This window comes from Molothrus ater, chromosome 11 (assembly GCF_012460135.2).
Source record: "Molothrus ater isolate BHLD 08-10-18 breed brown headed cowbird chromosome 11, BPBGC_Mater_1.1, whole genome shotgun sequence".
Taxonomy (NCBI): Eukaryota; Metazoa; Chordata; class Aves; order Passeriformes; family Icteridae; genus Molothrus; species Molothrus ater.
This window is the reverse complement of record NC_050488.2, coordinates 2,269,089-2,285,306: the sequence shown is the minus strand read 5'-3', so window position 1 is coordinate 2,285,306 and position 16,218 is coordinate 2,269,089. Positions and strand designations below refer to the sequence as shown.

Genomic DNA, 16,218 nt, shown 5'->3' with positions numbered 1-16,218 from the left:
CGCAGCGCAGAGCGGAGCCGGCTGCAGAATGGCAAGGCAAAAGAGAAAGCAGCCGGCAGGCGGAAAAAGTGAATTTTCAGTTACGGGAGATTACAGGGAGCAGAGATCAAACTCCAGCTGCGCTGCGGGGCCGCGCTCTGCCCTCGGCTACACGCGGCCGATTGCGCTGTGCGGGCCGGGCCGGGCCGGGCCGGGCTGCAGGACGGCCCGAGGGGACAGCGAGGAAGGGGAGCGCCTCCTCCTCATCCTCATCCTCATCCTCATCCTCCTCGTCCTCCTCACTGCCCGCTGCCTCTCCCGTCCCGCTCTTCTTCGCCATCCCCGTGGCTGCCCCCGGTCCCCTTCCCTATCCCCATCCCTGTCCGCGTTCCCGTCCCCAGCCCGGCCCGTTCCCGGCCCGGCCCCGCTCGCTGCCAGCCCCGCTCGCCGTGGGCTGGCGGAGGCGGCGCCGGGGGGAGGCGGGCCCTGCCCGGGAGGCCGGGCCGAGCGGGGGAGTTTATCCCGCTGGAAGGGAACGGCTTCTCCCGCTGAGAACTGACAGCGCCAGCTCCGTGCGGCTGCGGGGACCGGCCCCGAGGTGAGGGGCGGCGCGGGCAGCGCGGGGCTGAGGGCACCGCGGGCTGTGAGGGCACCGCGGGGGTGTGAGGGCACCGCGGGCGGGTGTGAGGGCACCGCGGGCTGTGCGGGCAGGGCCGCCGGGCTGCGGGGCTGCGGGGGCTCGGGGCGGGCAGGGCACGGAGCCCGGCGCCGCCGGGGATGCTCGGTGTGCCGGCCGGCCGGGCGGGCCGGGCCCCTTGGAGCGGGCAGAGCGGAGCGCTGGCGGAGCCCGCGCGGGATGCGGTGCCCGGAGCGCCCCGGCCGCGCTCCAGGCGCGCTCCCGGCGCTCCGGCCGGGGCAGCCCGGGCGCTGTGTCCATGGTGCTGCAGCGGATGGTCGGGGCCGCCCCGCTGAGGTGAGGCTGTGATGGGCAGGATGGATGGATGGATGGATGGATGGATGGAGTGATGGATGGATGGATCCGCTGCGCGCCCTCCATCCCTGCTGCCCGTGGGGGAAGCACCGCCAGGGCACTGCTGGGCTCACCTGGCTACTCTCGTAATGAATGAACAACTCGTTTCTCTTTTTTTTTTTTTTTTTTCTTTCCTTCAATTTCCCAATCGCAGAAAGTCGGGGAGCCTCTCACAGCCTGCAACAACTGAGATGCTATGTTGAAATATATTGTGTCTTGATGGCATGCCTCAGGTTCGCAGGAGCGTTTTGTAATCTTCCTGGTGTCATTTCTCCCCAGGGTATTCTGCAGCTAGAGAGTGCAAGTTCCTGTGGTGTTGTAACTTTGTGGCCCTGTGTACGCACGACAATACTATGCTGACTTCACAGGGATGCCTTATTAATATCAGTGATGTAAGGCTGCTATTTACTGTGATCAAAAGCTCGGGGAATTCTCAATTTCTGGATGTCCTGTGGAGTTTAGGTTCCTTTAAATCAGATGGATCAGTTTTAATTCTCCTTGAAATAACCAGGGGTTTGAGTTGGATTTGTGGCTTGCTGCCCCGTCTGTGAACAAGCTTTTGCTGTAGAACACTGTTACAATGTTCCATTTTAAAATATCTATTTTCTGGTAGCAATTAGCCTATCATTTAATAAGTAATTTACCTTTTAAAAGGTTACTATGATTTGTTACTAGTTAACCAAAAATTCCCAGCATACACCAAGCAATTGTGACATATGATACTGAGTGCTCTGCTTTGAAAAGAAGTTTCACATGGTGTGCTCCCGTTAATATCAGAATTTGGAGCATCAAGTGATGTGTTTGACATCATTATTCACTTTGGCTGTCACAAAAAAAAAAAATTGCTGCAAAAATTGCTCAGAGATTTAATTATGAGATTACAAGAAATCACTCCTAGCAGTGTGTTAAGGCATGTGGCACAATATAAGCATGGGCTTGTCAAGGGGAGAGAAAGCTGAAAAAAATAGTTGGCACTGACTTTGAATGATAACCAATCAGAAATATAATATAAAGGTATTTTTTACACAGACAGCTTTTGAATTTGAATGTTTTTAGGCATCAGTTTTGTAAAATATCTCACTGACTTGTAGTGGTTCAGAGATTCTGTGCTTCTAAACAGCCTTCAGATGGTCTGTGTTTCTTAGAAATGCCAAATTCCTAGATAATACAATGTATTTAACATCAGCATTCAACGAAACATCCATTATAATACAGAATATACAACTAATATTTTTCCAGATATGAATTTGAGTTTCGTGTAACGGATCTGAAGCGAAGGCGGTGAAATATTAGAATTTAATTGAAGGATATCGAAGCTATGCCTTTTAACCTTCCTTGTGGCACTGATAAATGCACCCCTTATCAACAGTGCTTCTGAATCTGACTCTTTTGTGGACTTTTTTAAATAACCAGAAGTCCATTTCTAAGTCAATAAAAGAAGTTTAGGCACTGTTTCAATCACTTTTAGTGTAATTTCCTCCTTTTAGCAATGGCTAATAAAATGAATTTTGAAAACGATTTTATTGTAAGAACAAGAAAAATTTAAAAGTGGAATGAAAACTCTGTCTTGTACAAAGCCGGACCAAATCATGCAAAGTGAAATTAATACTTTTTTTCAACTTGATTGGTGAGGCCCTCTTCAGGTATTTTTTAAATATAATCTGCTCAGAGTGGAGTTGAAGATCTTTCCTTGCCCTTTTTAGTAGCCTAATTGTGAATCACTAATTGTGTGTGTTTGATATTCAGAATCTGAGTTTCTTTTACAAGCTTCTTCACGAGGATTGTTCCCATGTCCTTCTCTGTCACGCAGTAAAAGTTTCCAGTGCAGTTACTCAAGAGGAATCATCCTACAATTACAAATTCTCCATGAGGCTTTTGAAGTCATGGCTCCAACACTTTCCATTAGTTATTGCTACTGGTTTCATTTTTTAATCACTAATAGGTTTGTTAAATCCAGCATGATATTAGGTGATAAGTGCTAATTATTTCATTCTGTATTTCCATAATGGTGTCTAGTTTGTAACAGCATTTAACAGCAGGATCTGGTTTTCAGGTACTTTATGCCAGATGTTCTTTGTGTGTCAGGTCACTTTTTGTGAACTAAAAGAGGAAGAGTTAGAAACAATCCAAAGCAAGAGAGCATTGATGCACTCAGTCCTACTCCTCACACCTCAGACAGAACTTGGGGGCTCCCAATAACAGGACAAGTTAAAGGAGGTAATTTACAATTTAAAGGACTCCATTTACTTGGGGAAAATCTCCTCCTTCCCCCTGTCTTTTTCCCTGTGGAGGCTTTTCCAAGGCAGAATGAAAAATGGAAAAGCTGTAAGATTTGTCTTCGATTCTCAGGAATATGAAACATCAATTGATTCCTACATTAAATAATAAACTTTTTCTATTTCTTTTGTCTCTTCCCCCTTCCACTTTTTATTTTCCACAAAGGGAAGAGCCCAGGGAGTTTTTTCCAGTTGTGCTTTGTTTTAAATGTAGGGTAGTCCACCTTTTTCCAGTGGTGCTGCTCTCAGGTACCAGGGACAATGTAGAAAATGCAGGTGCTAAGCAAATTATCACCCTGGTACTCAACCCTGTGGTGAGTGGGCTTGGGATACTCCCAGGTCTTGCAGGTACAAGGAAATAGGAAGGAGAAAATAAATGTGGCAGCCATAGGAAAGATTAAGTTTCTACTTCAGCATCAGCTCTTCTGCTGCAGCATGCGCTTCCCTCTTCCTCCTGCTACAAAGTTGTCAGCTCTTCTCACACTGCAGGGCAAATGATAATAAATCTGTCGTGGAGTTTTGCTCTTGAAATTTAGAGGGGGAAAAAAAAAATGAAGCAAGGCCTATTCTGCAGTCTTCCTATCCAGAAACTTTCGCAGAACTGAAGTCAATTTGATGATGTTCACATTTTTCTCCCACTCCACCCACACCTTCCATTATATTATTTGGCCTGTTTGCCCTCTCATAAACCACTCTATAGAACTGAACTAAACAATGACATCATTCCCCAATTAAAATTCGTGATACATGAACTATATAGATATTTTTAATTACCTGTGTTGCAGTAGTACCGAGCAGCCTAGTCAAGACTGGGGCCATCTTCTTACTCAAATGAAATAATTGAATAATTGCCCCTGTCCTCAATACTGTGTGATCTGGGATGTGAGAATGCAAAGAATTCCCCATTTGCAATGGAGAAACAATGCAGGAGTGAGACTGAGGCAAAAAATGAAATTTAAAATTTCAGTGTGTACATTTATACTTGCAGGAGTAAATGATGCTGACAATGGTAGGAGATTCTAATCAGCATTATGACAGAAAAAGTTAGGGGTTTGTGGAATAAATCTCCAAATTTGCAGCAAAAAAAACCACCTCAACGTCTAAGCAGTATCCTCTTTTCTTTACTTGGCAGTTTTTAAGCTTTCCTTGGAGACAGGGGAATATCCCTGTTTGACAGGGAGGAGAAGGAAGCAGCTCCAGAGGCAGGCTGTGAGTTTCTGGAATGGACTAGCAGGAGATGCTCTGTGGACTTGCATCAGCCACCCCCTTTCCTCATGACTAAGCAGATCTCCTCCATGCCATGCAGGCTGCACATTCAGGACAAAGTCTATGAATTCAAGTCTCTGAATCCCAAAGTCTACTCTGCTGGTTGATAATTAGCAATTTACAAAACACAAAACTGCCGCAGCTCTGGGGATGTACATCCAGCACTGCCTGGGGTGAACATCCCTGTGGGGTTCTGGACATGCTTAGAGGGGATGTGTGTGTGTAGGGAAGGGATTAACCCTGTGTTAGCAATGGCTTCCTGCTAATCTCAGCAGTGCTGAAAGGCTCTGTGTAATTTCTGATAACACAGGATAATAAATATTAGGTAATATCCCAACAGAAAATACACAGAACACTCCACGCCAGCAAAGAAACTTCTTGGTTTCGTGGGAGATGCATAGAATCTAAAAAATGGATCAAAATCCCAGCTTCCTTGAGGCCAGTGGTGGATGTGCTGTCTCAGAAGGATCAGGTTTGCAGTGATAAAAGTTCAGTCCTCTGTACAGTTTGCTCCCTTGCAATTACTGCTGGATTCCTGCGTGGCTGTGGGTTTAGCATGCTCAAAATTGAGGCTCCGGCTCTAAAGGAATTACTGCTTGCCCTGTGAGACTAAATGCCTGAAATTAAATAACCATGAGTATGTATTATAGCCTAAGTCCTACATATTTTTCTTTAAAACTTGTGAGAAATGCCAGCGTAACAGGAGGAGTAGATTCATCTGCCTTTTATGTGATCCATTTCTTAACATATTTCAGCTCCAAATGAAACGCCAACATTTTGGTGCAGACTTTGCAGTTGGTGTTAGTTTATTCTAGACTTCAAATTAGGCATGGATTCTCCTTTTGGTCTTCTCACAGCTATTATTATGCCATTGTAAAAGAGTCTGCTTCGTGCTGCTTTACGGGCTGCTGGAATTTCATGGGCTCCATGGGGATTGATGTCTTTCCTCTTTATCACAGATCAGATTGGGACATATTTTAGATTCCCTTTTGCCAGAATCCCAGAATTTTTACAGACCTCCTGCTTCAACTCCTCTAACTCACCTGTGTGTATAAAATCCGAAATATGTGATTTGCATCAGTCGTACTTTCAGCTGTATGGAATATTTCTAGGATAAGGCAGAGCAGTGGAAGTTTTCCTCTTGCATCTCGTGTTTCCCTCTGAGTTTCAGCATTTACAGATCAGACTGGGACATGTTTTAGATTCCCTTTTGCCAGAATCCCAGAATTTTTTAGACCTCCTGCTCCAACTCCTCTAACTCACCTGTGTGTATAAAATCTGAAATATGTGATTTGCATCAGTCGTACTTTCAGCTGTATGGAATATTTAGAGGATAAGGCAGAGCAGTGGAAGTTTTCCTCTTGCATCTCGTGTTTCCCTCTGAGTTTCAGCATTTACAGATCAGACTTTGACATGTTTTAGATTCCCTTTTGTCAGAATCCCAGAATTTTTACAGACCTCCTGCTTCAACTCCTCTAACTCACCTGTGTGTATAAAATCCAAAATATGTGATTTGCATCAGTCGTACTTTCAGCTGTATGGAATATTTAGAGGATAAGGCAGAGCAGTGGAAGTTTTCCTCTTGCATCTCGTGTTTCCCTCTGAGTTTCAGCATTTACTCTGCAGAGAATTTCATATTTGCACAGAGCAGTCCTGCCCAGAGTTATGATCTCGTCTTAAACTTTTTACACAATACGTGATTACAGCGCGTTGCATAAAATGGGATTTTTTTATGTTATAATATTGCATGAGAAGTCCATAGTACTTGTGTGTTTGTTTAGATTTATTGAACAGAGAGGTTGTGTAACTGCTGTTAGTATTTGTGGCCGTGTAGCAGCAATTCTGAAGTTTGAGAGGCTTTGAACTCAGGTGCCATCTGTGTACAAACAGACTGAGGAACATTTTCACTCCCTGTGCTGGGGGAGTGTTTGAATATTGCTGTGAGCTCACCCATGGTGCTGTGAGAGAGATGTCAGCCTACCAAAAGACTCAGATTGTTCCACCAAAAAAAAGAACTATGGAAAGAAAAATGTTAATTACAGGCTTTAACACTCACACCAAGATCTTCTAGAAGGGGTGGTCAGAAAAACAGGTTTTACTACCTGGACCTGGTGCTTTGTGGTGCTATCTAATACGGGGGCTTGTGGAAAAATGCAGCCACTTCTATTTACTGCCTTTCATAATGTACATATTTCCTCATGATAGGTTTAGGTCCTGACTTTTTATGTCTACAGTAAATAAAACTGAGAGTTTATCCTGCCATCTCGAATGTGTTTTCCTTGGAGTTGCTGTTCCCTACAGTGGTATTTCAGTATTTCAGCTACAGTATTTTATGCTGAATCTCAGTTTTTAAGCTTCATGGAAGCATGTTATTATGTGGTACATTGCTAGATTGATTTTGAATCCTACCTATGAATGTAAAAAAAACCAAGAAACCCAAATTTTATTTTCAGTTACACCCAGAGAAATCTATAGATAAGCAAGTACAGAAGTACATGAGGGCAAAAGGTTGCTTTATTTACTCAGAGTTTATCTGTATTCTCTAAACTTATTCAGGATCATATTCAGGGAGAAATTTTGAAGAGGATGCAGCAGAGGGTCTCATTCCCTTCAGGATTAGGAAAAAAATATAATATTTATTTGCTTTCTAGCAGTCATTATGTCTAAAACAAAATTCTTACACTGAATTAACGATGAATGCTCCCCTGAAGTTAACCAGTGCTAGGGGATGGATTTATTTCATGGAGTCACTAAAGTTCTGCAAGGCTTTCACTGTTTTTCTTTCCTGTTGTCACTCCCAGATGCCAACATTTGCACTTAAACTGCATTTCTGAGATGCCTTGTTTGTACATCAGGGCATGATAGCGTGTTTGAGGTTTGAAATTATTGGGCATACGAAGAAAAACAGGCAAGTGTTTTATTTTCTTTTAAATACCCCATGGTATTGGCAATATAAATTAAGTTTTACAAATGGGTGGATATTTGGGGGGTACTCATATGGAGGTGCAGACTTTTTGATTTTGTCCTAGAACAGGATTAGAGAATGTGGAAACAAAAGTTCTGCAAATGTGCTTTCACTTTCAGAATTTCCAGCTGTTGCTGAAGCTGGTTTGAGATGATAAACAAGATGAAACTTTAAGCCTTATTTCAAACAAAAGGATTTCACATTAAATCAGCTCTCTGAATGAAATAAGCACCATTTAAAAGGTTTCTTTTCCTGCATTTGGTTTAGATGGTTTTGCATTTACATTACAGCTATTGCCAGAATTGCTGAATTGGCCTGGAGTGGATTCTTTAGTAAAGATCTCATCTAAATAGGAGTTGTTCATTTGACTACAGAAAACAATTCTCCAAATTGCTGCTACAAAAGTTTCAGGTCCTGAATTTACGATAGGCAAAAAGCAAATATTCAAGGATTCCATTGAAAGGCTCAGGGTTTTTTACTGATGGTTTCAATGTATTTTTCATTAGTAAGGCAAGGCAAAATAATTTTTTAAAATCTGATGGAAGCTCAATAAGTCGTTCCTACCTTGCTTCTTTGGGTTATTATTGTTGTTGCTGTTATTAGTATTATTACAATATTTAATAAATGCTACTGGAAGCAAATGCCAGCCCTGCTTTGCCAGCTTTTGGAGCATAATTTGTGATGTGAGCTTGCCAGTTGTCTCAAACTGGAATTGTTTTTGTCACACAGAACATTAGGCCATGATGAACAGGAAACTCAAGAGGGTTCCTTGCACAGCTTCCTTTGGGCACTGCCCAGATTTTGGTCCCTGACCCTCGTGTAGCCAACTTCAGCAGGATATTTGTGTCCCCAAAATCTGCTTCAGTGTCAGGCTTTTAGCAGGGATCCCAGCCCTTGGATAAAACCCACACTTGAAATCCTTGCACTGCTCCAGCTTTTCAGACAGGGTAAGACATCAGGTTATGCAAGCTGCATTCTGACACAGGTAATGACATTTGAGGAATTATTTTCTTAGATCAGGATTACTGATTTATTAAGAAATAGTGATTACAGCACAGCTGGCGTGGGCAGGAACTCTTGACAGTGCTTGAAGTACTGGGAAACCCTTCAGCACCAAGAACCCACTTTTCCTACAGCAGAGATATTTTCTCCTAGACATCTTCTTGAAAAAATTTTGGCAATGAAAATCATAATCCAAAAATAGAATATTCAAGATCCGCATGCTTCATTTATATAAAAAACCCACTTAGCAGGGGAATGTCAGAGTCCACAGCAGCAGGTCCCATGATGAAATGAGCCTATCACTGTTTTCATTGGTATCTGTCAATTTTTTCATGAGTCACAGTTTTCTTGAGAAGGGCATTTTTTATGCAAGGCAAGAGTTGCACACAGCACAGCAGCTGTGCTGTACACTGTGAGCTGTACACAACCTGCTGTTTCATCCTTCATGATGTAACACTGAGGATGTGGAAGTCATGTGCACTTCTTGCCATTCTTCATTTTGGTGCCAATTTCGAGTAGGTGAGAGATCAGACAAAAGCCCAGAAAACTGCTCTGTATTTTCTCCATTCTGCTTTTAAAAGATGACAATATCACCAGTGCCCTCTTTTCTAATATTCATAAAACAGAATTTATGCAGAAGAGGTGGAGTAATGTGTGATGTTAAGATTGGCTCTGGCTTTTTTAATCTTGTGAAATAGCAAGATTATCTTTAATCTTAATGGAGGCTACTGGTGTGCAGTGTGATTAGATTAATTGCAGTGGTGGATTAGGGCAGGGATTGAAGGCCAGTGTGGGACTTTGGAGGCCCAGCAGAACAGGGAGTTGGGAAAATGGGAAGAAACTGTCCACAGTAAATATCAGGAAAGGAAGTTAATTAATTAATTAATTAATTAATTAAAGGAAATTTCAAAGGAAGGCAGTGGGCAGATTAGCTATGCCTGCTGGATTTCTGTATTTATTTAGCCCTTTTTATTTTTGCCAATGAAAAGTATTTAAAAATGGGGCAATTCTTTAAAAATATACAGATGTTTGAATTTCTTTCTCAAAGCCTAAAGTTTATTGTTGGAACCTTCTTGATTTTGAATTCTTCTCTCTGGTCTCTTATGAGATTTTCAGCTTTTCTTGGTTTAAGATATGCTGACAATGCCATAACGTGGTCTTTCACTGTATTTTGGCATCCTTGCTCATTGTTCTTTTTCTGCCCAAGTTTGCTCTGTTTTTTAAATCTAGCCTCACTTACGACTCCTCTGAGAACAGGAACTGTCTGATCTGCTAACAACAAGTGACAGCTTTCCTGTCACTGGGGACAGCAGGGCAGGCAGGGAGCGTTGCTGCACTCGAGGTGAGTTCAGAATAACAATAACTCGTCCCTAGCCCCGATTTTCTGTGCTGAGCCTCTGCTGTGCCTCTGACGCAGGCTGGGCAGCAGATTCCTGTCTCCTCCCCAGCAACAGGAAGGCACAGCATACAAACCATGTGGCAATTTGGAGTTTCTGCTCCAGCTTGACCCTTAGACACGAGGGTGACTCTTGTGCGGGCGCTGGTGAAAGAGCTGGACTGGGCATCTCCACGGAATGGCAGAGTTTTCATTTGAATTTTTTTAAAAATTTAGACATTTTAATTTTTTTTTTTTTAACTTGAAAAAAAATTCATTTGAATTAAAAAAAAAAACCAAACCCACAACAAATTGCTAGGTGTGAAAACAGCAGGATTGTCTCTCTCTTTTCTCCCCGCTAAGTTTTGAAGGGAGGAATAAAGGGAGGAAAAGGGCTGAGGTGAACAAAGGAAGAGAAAGTAGAGAGGGCCTTTCATTGTCCTGGAAGGCAAGCAGGAAAAAGCAAGGAGGAAGAAGGAATTGATGTAGGCATGGTTGCCACTTTCCTGACAATTACTCCAGGAAAGGCTGATGAATGTAGTAATTATACCTGGCAGTGACTCTGTGAAATGAAGGGATTCTCTGGAGTTCAAAACAGCCAGAGTGATAGAGCACTCATTTAGCTATGAATATGGAAATGAAATAAATGAAATAAAGACAATGTAGGCTAAGTGCTAAATAGCACTGCTGTCTACTTCCATGGTGTCATTTAAACAGAGAAAAACATCCTCTGAGTAAGAATTCCTGAAATTAAATCAGAGAAAAAAAATGGGAAATATGCTGCAGAAGGGAGGGCGGCAGTGGGAAGAGATACTGACAGAACCCACAGGAGTTTCCTCCCTTCATCTTCTAAAAGCCATTCTTCAGAACAGGTTCCCTTATTGCCTTTGGTGCTGAGCAGCAAATCTGGTGAAAAGAGAGTTTTCCTCTACATCCATGGAGAATGTGGATTATCCTAAAAGCTGGCGGTGATTTTGAGGTGCCAGTATGTAATAATAATGTGATTATTAAGAATGATATGAATAATTATAAATATGAATGCTTAAAACTGATTTCCAGCTTGCAGCACTATTGCCATTCTTGTATTGTGGAGTCTTGAAGCAGCAAAATATCTCCTGTGCTTTTATGAGACACAAAGATGGATGGGTAAATGCCTCTGTTGGATGGCAGCTACAGGAATTTGATCATTATCAAGAATGGAACTTGTATTTTAGAGTTTTCCATCTGTACAGGGGTTTCTGCACAGATATTTCACTGAAATGAACTGCAGATTTTGGAAAAAGAGGTCAGTGCCTTTCTTAGCGCTCAGTGAAGTGGTGTACAAGAGAAAAGCACCTCAGGTGAGATTGAGGAGAGCCCTGGTCATGTTCAGCTGGGGCTGAAGCTCCAGAGTGCTGAGAACCCCCCCAGGTACTCCCAGCAGAGCTGGGGGCACAGGTAGGAGCAAAGCTGGTTCACAGTTAAATCAATAACTGAGTGCATTTGAGGGGAAGCAAACAAACCCCAAAGCAATGAAGTTCCCCAGTCCCTCTGGACACAGAGGCTTGGAAATCAGAGAGTGCTGAATCTGGGCACAGCTGCAGGAGTGAGGGTTCAATGGATGCATTCTAGAACTGTCCCTGCTCCAGTTCTAGCCCAGCTAATTAAGAGCCACTCAATCACTGCCCTGACATCATTAGGAGCCAGCAGGGGCCGTGGACCATTTGCAAGAGGCCATTTACAAATTACCAAGTTTGCTAAAGGGACAAGCATGGCCAGAGTGAGAGCCCTGGTGCCCTTCAGTTTATGGACAGGGAATCAGCTGAAACACCTCCCAGAGCTGACAGCATTTCTTTTTAAGTTTCTTCCTGCCCTCAGAGCAAGATGAACTGGGCCTAAAATCTACTCCTAGATTTTTAGCTCTAAAAGAAGAGTGATTTTTATTGTGGAGATCTTCCTAGGAGAGCTTGTGGCACCCAAGACACAAATTTCATGTTTGGTAACAGAGTTTCATTAAAAGAAAAATCTCTGCAGGTCATTTTAGTCTGTGTTGCCCATTTATTTGGCTACCATGTAAATAAATCAAAGAAATAAAGTTCAGAATCTTTTAAATTACTCCAATTTTTTTTTTCTCACCCCTGGTGAAACAAATTACAGGAGTTTGTGGCGTGAATAAAGAGCACTAATTTGAGCTCGACTTGTAAAAAAATATAAATCAAAAAATCCAAATGAAGAATTCAAAAAAATACACATAGGCAACTAAAAAATACACATAGGCTCAATAATTTGAGCTCAACTTGTAAAAAAATATAAATCAAAAAATCCAAATGAAGAATTCAAAAAAATACACATAGGCAACTACTTTACTGCTGAAAGAACTCTTTGGATATGGGCAGAGCCACACTTTTTAACAGCCACAAGAATTCCCACATTATTCCTTTTATGTCTCCTTCTGTGTTACTCTTAGTCCTATTACAAACCTTTGAAGTTGGAAAATTTTGATTTGATATTAACACCCCAGATATCCATTTTTATGTTTTATTTTCCATTTTAGCTTGAGTTACTACAAAAATTTATTCTATTTATTCATCTGTCCTGAGCAGATCTTAGTGCAATACTTGTATATGACACAGTCACTGCTCTGAAAAAATAATTTGAGTTTTTTATTGTCCTCCTGTCTGTTCCAAGAGCCAGAGACAACATTGTAACTCACCTGTAAAGAATATATTACAAACTGTTTGCTCTGAAAATTCCTCCTGGCTCCAGTGAAAGCGCAGAGGGCAAACAAAGTTCTGAAATGTGTGCACAAGGTGTGAGACAAGGGGGTTAGGCCTGGCTTTAACTCCTGATTCTGGTCCTTCAGGGCAGCCTAAGCTCTGCTCACCATCTCCTGCCTTCAGTGGGATTGCAAAGGACCACGTTGGCTGATTTGCCCCAAACTGTGTCAACAATAAACCATGGAACTTTAATTTTGTGGTAATTCAATAGACAGCATTTCACACAGAAGTGTAAAATCTAAAAGATTAATGCGTACTTTAACACCTGAAAATTTGAGAGCTAAAATATTTGACAGTGTTGGCACTGTTTTAAATTTCATTTTTGCCTTAAAAGTTGATAAATATTTTAAGTGTTAAATTCTTTCAGCTCTGTGATCATTGATTGAATTAGAGGAGGTGAAATTATCATATTTTGTTGAGACTTAAAAAGAAATGTCAAGAACCTTGTATGGGTAATTAAACAGGTGAAGCATTCAAGAGGAAATACAGAATAAGCTATAAGATTTTTCAAAAGAATGAGACATTTACTTCATAATAAAAATTGGGCAATTCAGAGACTCAAAGCACAATTTCAGAAGAAAATTTTAATATTTTAACTTCAAATAATTGACTGGCAACCTCAGAAACAGCACAGAGAGGAGGAAGCTGTTTCCCTTTGTAAGGGCATTGTCTTGAATGGGGAAAGCATTTATTTCTATATAAAAAGCATTTATTTCTATAGGAAAAACACCCCAGCACTCCTCAAGCCCTTTTGTTATTCCTAACTAAAGAGGAATTTTGAAAGGAATTTTTTAAAAACAAAACTTGTCATTTTTTAACTCACTGAACTGAAAGAGGGGGATTCTGATTGGGTGTTAGAGAGAAATTCATAATTAGGAGAGTGGGGAGGCCCTGGCACGGGGAAGCTGTGGCTGCTCCATCCCTGGCAGTGCCCAAGGCCAGGCTGGACAGGAATTGGATCCTCCTGGCATAGGAGAAGGTCCCTGCCCATGGCTGGGGTGGGGCTGGGGGATTTTTGAGGTCCCTTCCAGCCCAAACCCCCCTGGGATGCTGTGAAGCCATCACCCCCTCCTTACGTGTGCTGAGGCAGCAGCACAACCACGGCCACTCCCAACCACAGGAGCAATCCAGAAATGCAGAGTTCTGGGAGATATTTTCCTCTTTTCTCAACCTTTAAGGCACATATTTCAACTTTTCTCCATCCACCTTGGAAAACCTGAGCTGAAATGGGAATTAAACCATAAGAATGGATATCTGGTGTGTTAATATCAAATCAAAATTTTCATATTTACTTAAGCTAAAATGGGAAATAAACCGTAAAAATGGATATCTGGTGTGGTAATATCAAATCAAAATTTTTGTATTTACCTGAGCTGAAGTGGAAATGAAACCATAAAAATGGGTTTAATCAATAATATCTGGTGTGGTAATATCAAATCAAAATTTTTGTATTTACCTGAGCTGAAGTGGAAATGAAACCATAAAAATGGGTTTGATCAATAATATCTGGTGTGGTAATATCAAATCAAAATTTTCATATTTACTTAAACTAAAATGGGAAATAAACCATAAAAATGGGTTTAATCAATAATATCTGGGGTGTTAATATCAAATCAAAATTGTCCAACTTCGATGGTTTGTAATAGGACTAAGAGCAACACAGAAAGTGAAATAAAGGGAATAATGTGGGAATTATTAAAAATTATGTTAAAAAGTGTGGCTCTGCCCATATCCAAAGATTTCTTTCTGCAGTAGAACCAATTCCATTAGTTTCCTATGGTTATTTTTTTTTTTTCAATTCTTCATTTGGATTTTTGGAATTCTTCATTTGGATTTTTTTTTTAACTGGTTGAGCTCAAATGGTTACTCTTCCAGTGGTGACACCAACAATGATTTCATCCCTTTTTGTTCAAACTCCTCTACACTTTTAGTCAGTTCTGGCTGAAAAAAGCCAAGAGTTTCTGAAAGCCTCGGGATGAAGAGAAAGAGCCCAACAAAGACATGATAGAAGTGAATATTTTAAGCTTATTTTCTTTACAATGACATTGTCAACTGAAACGTTATTTTTTAATGGGCATTATATGAATCAATCTGTTAAACAAATATTGGTGTTTTAGGATGCATTCCAAAATTTGAAGTATTCTGCATACCTTTGGGATGTGCTGGCAGCTTCTGGAGCCACTGAAATCTGGGACTTCCTACAAGTTCCTCACTTCAGAATGAGGCTGGATCTGAGTATTTCACTACAGGGAACTGGAAGCACCAGAAATCCCACAGGGAAACATTTGCCTTTTGGTAAATCCAGAGCAGAAGGCCCAGAAAGGCATCTAAACATTTCCACTTTAGTCTCAACTACTTTGTCCATCTTTTGAATTTCCTTCCACTGTATCTGAACCACGAGCTGTTATTCAAAAATTGTGTCAAATCATCAATTCATAGAGCCTGAAACTTTTCCAAGAGAATAAAAAAGCAGTTTGTGGCCTCTGGGAGAGTAAATTCCAGGGTTAATTTATAACTAAAGCAAATGTATCTATAAAAAGAAGAAAAGCTCCATAAGAAATATGTTAACAAATGACAAGAAAAAAGAGGCTTGATAAAAGATATCAGGACTTGTTTGGCACCAGTGATTTTATGACTGAGGAATTCAATTATAGGTGTGTTGGGAGTAGCAAATCACAATCCTTTAAATTACTAATGGGAGACAAAGCTCTTTATCATGGCCTGAATGTGCTCACATGAAATGTTCAGTCCTGCCCTCTGTAAATAAACTTTTAGTGCCTGCACTGTGCATCTGCACCAGCCCTGTGTCACCACCGTAAAACAGATACCCCAGTCTGTTGAGTCACTCCTCAAACACTGCTGGAGCAGGAATGATGTTATCCATGACATTCCTTCCTGTAACATGGGCTGTTCAGCTGGCCCTTTTTCCCTGCTGTATTATAATTATTATTATTATTATTATTATTACTATTTTTCTGGAGTGCCGCTGGGTTTGTTGGCAGGAGAGCTCGGGCTGTGTGACCCCAGGGCTCCCAGCGATAGGCAGTGAATGCTATCGGCGGGGATTTGTTTGCTCTCTTGTTGGACACATGAGTGTCACAGAGCTCTTGGGCTGCTGATGCAGATAATGACTTTGGACTTGCCCAGGAGAGGCAGATTAGGCCGGGATCAATTGCAGATTAAGCCCTGCCTAGAGCCTGACACCATGGGAAGGCCGTCTGCTCCCTGCTGTGGGAGCAGTGAACCCATATCAGCCCTGCAAGGAGGAAGGGCTGCTGCTGGAAATGCAAATTTCCCTGCTGGGGAGATCCCCCTGCTCCCAGCTGGGGCAGGGAGGTGCAGAGAGCTCCTCCTGAGCCTTCCAGGGCTGCAGACTCGGAAACTCGTAAAGGTGGCGGGGCTGGTTTGAGGCTCCTTTGAGTCTTTGTGGGGTTCTGTTGGTTTTGTCATTGCCATGACCTCCTAACCCTCCCTTTCTACTGGGCCATCCTTGCACGAATGTTTTATGCTCACCCCAACCTATTAAGCCAGCCAGTTATACAAGAAGTAATAGTAACAAAAATAGGAAA

At 41.9% G+C, this 16,218-nt stretch overlaps 1 protein-coding gene across 1 annotated transcript in view; it reads left to right on the top strand.

The window, feature by feature from the left end:
• The first annotated feature begins 555 nt into the window (after nucleotides 1-555).
• Nucleotides 556-16,218, top strand: part of PPARG (peroxisome proliferator activated receptor gamma) — a 55,899-nt gene continuing 40,236 nt past the window's right edge. Inside the window, exon 1 of the mRNA XM_036404706.2 lies at nucleotides 556-577. The gene's annotated coding sequence lies outside the window, so the exon portion shown is untranslated. The remainder of the gene's footprint in view (nucleotides 578-16,218) is intronic.